Source organism: Gavialis gangeticus, unplaced genomic scaffold (assembly GCF_001723915.1).
Source record: "Gavialis gangeticus isolate Ggan-Ray unplaced genomic scaffold, GavGan_comp1, whole genome shotgun sequence".
Lineage (NCBI taxonomy): Eukaryota > Metazoa > Chordata > Crocodylia > Gavialidae > Gavialis > Gavialis gangeticus.
In genome coordinates this window covers 1,694,452-1,700,448 of record NW_017729004.1, presented here as the reverse complement: position 1 = coordinate 1,700,448, position 5,997 = coordinate 1,694,452, and the positions used below count along the sequence as shown (strand labels likewise).

General features: G+C 55.1%; 1 long non-coding RNA gene across 1 annotated transcript; it reads left to right on the top strand.

The window, feature by feature from the left end:
* Positions 1-747: 747 nt before the first annotated feature.
* On the top strand, positions 748-3,286 carry LOC109291146. Its single transcript, XR_002095758.1, has 2 exons — positions 748-854; positions 2,491-3,286. It is a non-coding gene; the product is annotated as an uncharacterized LOC109291146 (long non-coding RNA).
* The last annotated feature ends 2,711 nt before the right edge of the window (positions 3,287-5,997 follow it).

The following is a 5,997-nucleotide window of genomic DNA, read 5'->3' as shown; positions in this document are numbered from 1 at the left end:
CGCTGGGCTCCGGGCCTCCCACGCCGTGTGGGGCGGGTCCCCCGGGGCTCTCCGCGGGCCGGTGCGGGTGCAGCCCCTAACGCAGCCGCCCTTTCCTTTGCGCAGGTGTTGGGCCTAGACTCCCCCCCCCCTTCCCCGGTGCTGGTCGTTTTTTGGGTAAATCGTTAGGCCGCGTTTGCAAGCTTTTGGGAGGGGCGTTTGCACCCGAGAGCTTGCAAAGGCCAATTTCTGCAGCTGTTCAGTCGGTGGAATAAAAACTATCACCTTTGTGCAGAGAGCGCACGTCCCGGAGTGCCGCCGCGACATCTCCGAACCTGGGCTGGGTGGTGCACAGGTCACCGCGGGGTGCTGCGAAACGACGCCGCCGGCCTAACAAAAAGGTAAAACACAGGGGTCGGGACCTGCTTCGGTGCTGAATCTTGCTCGGCGGCCCGGTTTCTCATGAGCAAGCCTTCCAGCATGGCCGGGTCTGGCGTGACCCTGCTCATTCCTGCAGCGCTTGCAAAAGCAGCCTTGAGATGGTTTGAGGCCTTGCTCCGTGCTGCTTTTGCTTTTGGAGCAAGGTTATAGAAATTTCAGACATGCCCAGCGAGACTGCAGCATGGCCTCTGAGCCAAGGCACGCGCGGCGCCGGCTCCTGGGGCTGCGAGCGGCAAGCAGGCGCTTGCGATAAGTCCCTCCTGCCCTCTCTGTTCTTTGAGTTGCCAGAAGTCCCAATTCCTGTCTGCTCATGTGCGTGCTGTCTAACCTGCTGTTTGCTTTTACTTTCGGGTTTAGTGAATCATCTCCTTGTCTGCAGCCTGTGGCTTCCCTGCCGTGCTGCTTGAACAGAAGAGCTCGCGTTGCTGGGCTTGGTAAGGAAGCTTAAAACCCAGATCCTTGGGAAGGGAAGAGGAGGGCTTCTCTGCTCTCTTCTTCCCCTTTCCCCTCTACTTTGTCTCTCAGAGCCTCCTGACCACAATCTGTTTCTGAGAAATCAGTGTCCGTTTCGTATGAACCCCAGGCTGGAGCACTTGTGGCTTCAGTCTGCCAGTCACGTCAAGCTGTGGTTTCATGTCCCTCCTGGCGGGGGGAAAAAGGCAGGTTCAGCCAAGGTGGAGTCCTAAACTCCACACACGGCTGCTGTAGATATTCCAGGTGTTTCTCAATATCATAGTGTGCACTTATCTAATACTCAGATCCCAGGAGAGGCCTCTGCACTGCCTCTTCTCCGGGTAGGCGAGCTGGGTTCTGTAGAGTTAATTACGTGGTGCTGTAAAACTGCCACATAGATGGACTTAAACAACCTCCTGAGGTCCCTTCCAACCTTAATTTTCTAGGCTTCCCATCCCCTTACGTTCTCTCTGGCTGTGCTGCCATCATTTCATCTTCAAGTGAACTACGCCCTGCTAGGTTAGGACTCCTTTGTGCTGCCCCATTCAAGTCGGTAGCTGTTTTTCAAAGGCAGGACATGTCCTGGCTTGTAGGTTCAAAGTGAAATGGCTGCCCGTCAGCAAGTTGCCCCCATGCTAACCACGTGCTCAGACCTTTGACGTCCTTGGGCATAGGACAGCTGGCTCGCACCCTTTCATTGTCCCTAAATCACAGGTGGGGCTATTAGTTTGTGCCTTCCCTGAGCTCTCTGGATTCCCGCAAGCCGTGCAGCGTGGCTGGGTCTGCCTGTGACCTTGCTCATTCCTGTAGTGCTTGCAAGAGCAACCCTGAGATGGTTTGAGGCCTTGTTCTGTTTCCCCTTTGGGACGAGGTTACAAAAATTTCAGACATTCTGGCCTGGAGCTGCCAGTGCTGGAGGGAAGGGAGAGGAGAAGCTCTTTGGGGCAGTCTTGAATGATGAGACTGTCAGGTGGGATGATGGATCCTTGGATGAAGGCCTGAGAGGCCACATCCAGTTAAGTCCCGTTGGGGGCCATTTCTGCCCTGCCCTTTTGGGGCCAGGATAGAATCTGCCTGCAGCTGAGTTGCTGGCTCCCTGCCTTCCCCAGGTCACTGCAATAAGCTATTCAAGCAGTCAGCAGGTGGTGTGGTCAGAAAGTTTTTAAGGTGTGAAGTCTGGCAGGTTTTAATGGTAGGTCTGCTCTGCAACGCAACAAACCAGCTTGAATAGTTATCAGCACATGCCTTGGAGGCAGCCTCCACCCCCCAAAAGCAGTATCAGCTTGGGCTTAAAAACAAGGGATCCTTGAATTTTAATGCCAGGTCTCCTGCTAATGAGCCTCAGGATTCATGGTGCCATCCTGCTTCACAAGGGCGTTGCAGGGAACAGCTGTGGTCTTACCCAGCCCCCTGAGCCCTACCTGCTCCTGCAGCAGCAGTACCGATCCCTTGTGGAGGCTGCTGGCTACCAAGCTGGCAGCTGCCACGTGGGAGGCGGATAGCTTGCATCTCACTTGGGTTCATCCTCCTGCGCATTTCCCGTTAAGTGGGAACCAGTTGCCATGGTAACAAGTCTGTAAGCCTTGACCGTGCCCATATCTGTTCACTCTGCTGCAGGCCCAGATGCAAAAGCAGCAGCGATGGCTCCCGATCTGACCAGCAAAACATCAGGAGACGTGACTTGAGCCAGCACCCTTCGTTCCTAGGGGACGTCCTGTTCAAAGAACCAGCATGTGCAGTGGAGACCAGCTGACAGACTCCAACATCCTCCGTAATCTTCAATGAGAGCTGGCTAGTGCCCCAGAGGAAACATCTAGTGTGGGAGGCCAGTCGCTGCCGTCCCTAAAGACTTTCTCATACAGTGTCTGGGCCCTAGTCATTCTGAAGGATGTCCTGGCTCTGCCTCTATGGCCCTGCCTGGTTTTGTAGCTCTGGCCTGTATCGTGTGCTCCCTGCTCCCATAGGGCATTTGACATTTGCTGACATGAGTGTTTGAAGGAAAAAGGATGGGTGGTGGTGGAAGGGGACCTCCCTGTGCCTTCACATGGCGTTCTGCTCAGCCAGATAGCCCTAATCTGATGGGGACAGCCCTGTTGTGAGGAGTCACCTCAGGCTGTGCTGCTACAGCTGCTGTCAGGACAGCCATGGGAACTGGATTCTCAGTATGAGCTGGGGCTAGCAGCAGCGTCCTCTGTGCAGGGCCACTTGAGCTACAGATCAAGCTCTTCCTCCTAGGGGAGTCCTGGTTCATGGGCCTTGAGTGTGGTGCCAGGTCTGGGAGTTGGGTGCAAGTCCTGTTGGCTGTCAGGGTGGGCTGCTGTGTACCTTGGTCATGTTGGTGTAAGGATGGGCCTCGCCTTGGGCGTTTGTCCCCTCTGATTCTGTACAAATACCAATAAACAAGTAAAGCCTGGCTTCCTGTCCTGCTTCTGAACCCAGTGGCTTCCCTCAGCCCTATCCAAGGAATGACACCCAAACTGGGAAAGAGAGTGTCAAGAGCTGTGGTATGTCTTGTTGCTTTCTGCCATTGGCCTCTGCTCCCTGGTGTCTATGGAGCTCATGGGCCAGACCCCCCCCAGTAGCCCAAAGTCTGTAGGTGTTTAGCCCTGGTGCTGGGTTTGGGCATTGTCCCCCAGGTGGTGGATGTCTTTGTTCAGGCCCTTCCTCCCCCCTTGGTTGGCTTGATGGCATATGCTAAAGCCTCTTCTGTGGGTCCTGGTCTGACAGCATGTGCTCTGTTCTGGGGAGGCTACGAGGCCTGGCTTTGTAAAAGTGTTGCGGCAGGACTGCCTGCAAGAGCAGGAGCCTAGGCTCTAACCAGAGCTCCACTCTGGCTTTGTATATCCTCCCCCAGCTCCCTGCAAGGCCACTCCCTGTACGGAGGAGATGCAGCCTGCACCACAGCTTCTTGCTAACTGAGCTGCCAAGCAGCATGACGCTTCTGGGGGTGGCTTGTCCCAGCGTTCCTGCCACCACAGCTGCCCTTCTGTGGCAGTGTGGTATCACGCACCTATGCTGACTGGGGAACTCTGGGCTCTAGCTTACGTTCGAGCTGCCTTCCTTCCCAGTGGGCCAAACCAACTTCTTTGTTTGCTCAAAAAAGCATCTTTGGCTCAGCACCACCCCAGGCATCCAGTTCCGGCCCCCTGCTCTCAGCAGAGGCTGCTGTGTAGTTGCCCTCAGAGCTGCTGCATTTCAGTCTTCTGCACCCACACAGGTCACTAAAAGCAGGATGGCCTTCCTTTACAGGGGAATGAATCGCTCCCTGATACCTCTGGGAGAAGAAGCTAGATTGATAACCAGGCTTGGGTGGATGTCCCTGTGTGTGGCAGTGTGGAGTAAGCCCCATATGGTAGTGGGAGCTGGGAGCCTGAGTTGCCAGTCCCAGCTCTGCCACTGCCTCCCTTTTTGCCTATAGCCAAGTTCCTTAAGGCCTGACTTCTCTGAGAGGCCATGCTCCTAGTACTCCTGTTGTCAGTGGGGAGCTTGGGCCCCTTGCTTCCCTTGCGTGGGTCTGACATGCCAGCAGCACCCTCGTGCTCTCCCTGGGCCATGCTGAAAGGCCTTTTGGTATGTTGAGGACTGAATACATGGCACCTTCAAGGGGCAGCCAGTGGGCCTTTCCAGGTGCTGTGCACACTCATCTGCTGAGGCGTGGCTGTAGGAGACTCAGCTCCCACAGAGAAGCACCCCAATGGCTGGCTGACTCGCACTACCCCAACCCACAGCCCTGCTGGCATGGGAGCTCAGAAACCCTATGAAACTGGTGGGAACCTGAGTCCTCCTGACCCTGGGACCCAGCTCTGGGGCAGGTCAGGGGAGCCATAGGGACAGGAAATGGCCCATTGTACGAGTGGGCAGGAAACCCCACAGAGTTGTCCAGGGGTCGGAAGTGTAGGTGTTCAGAAACCACCCCTTGGGCTTTCTTTGGCTTGCTTGTCTTGCAGAGGACCGTGCAGCTACTGTTTGGGTGGCTTCTGATCTGGACACTTCTCTGCGCTCTACTGAAACCTTTAAAATATTTAGCAGCCAGCAATATGGTTCCTTCCCCCAAGGCAGCTGAGCTGAAGGTGTCTGGCCTGGGAGAGGTCACCTGCAGGTAAGGATGGTGCATGTACAACCCCACATTGCTCCAAAACCAGCATTTGGAGCACCTCAAATTAAGGCTGTTTGGACCCAGGCTTTTGCATCACATAAAGCCTGAATCCAGGACCGCAATCCATATCTAACCTGTCCTTGTTTAAACCTGTGAACCATTTCTGTTCTAACTAAAAATATCCCTCTTGATCTGGAATCTGAGGCTGGAGACAACGTGGGGAGTCTCAGGCAAAATTATCTTTGCTTCTGAAGGTGCTTTTTTTATCCTGTTTGTGGTGTGCTTAACCCTTTGGGTCCCTCCCTCCCATTGTTGGATTTTCTGGGGGATTTGTAAGTTGAGGTCTCTGTTTGCAGTTACTGACTTCTGTTCAGCAGGGAAACACGGTTTTTCCTGAAACTGGACCTGACAACATGGGGTCAACTTCTATGCAAGGCTGATGTATAATCAGAACGATATGATATGTAGCTGCCTGTAGGTAGGGGTGCTGACCTCTGGATCGAGCAATCCTCCTATATCCCCTGATCCTTAGCTTCTCTCTTAAAAGGGTGCATGTGAACAATGGTGTTGACAGTCCAGTCCTTCTCAACTGGCCACACAGCTGCCCCAGATGGGGTCAGTACCTCGCACCCTGAGGATGCATCCCCATTTGGACATACCCTGGCAAGGACTGCAGCAGCAGCCAGCCTGTGCTGAGGATACAGGAGGGGGCCAAGCAGGGCTGGGTCAGGACCAGGGTTTGGACTAGATTGACCTCACGGGCCCAGCTGGGGCCAGGCTTTCGCTGACAATAGCAATGAGCTGGGCCCCCCTGCACCCTGTTCGGAGCAGAGAGTGCCGTATATATGCCCCGGGGACTACAGAGACACTGACCTGGCTGCAGGGCCCACCCAGCTGCGAGTGGGAGCCGGTGGATTCCCACCATCCAGCAGAAAAAATCCACCTGCTGATGAGCGTCACTGGGACAACAGCCCAGAAACCCCCTGGGCCATTCCCCCCCTCCACACACGTCCCATGGGGACCGTCCC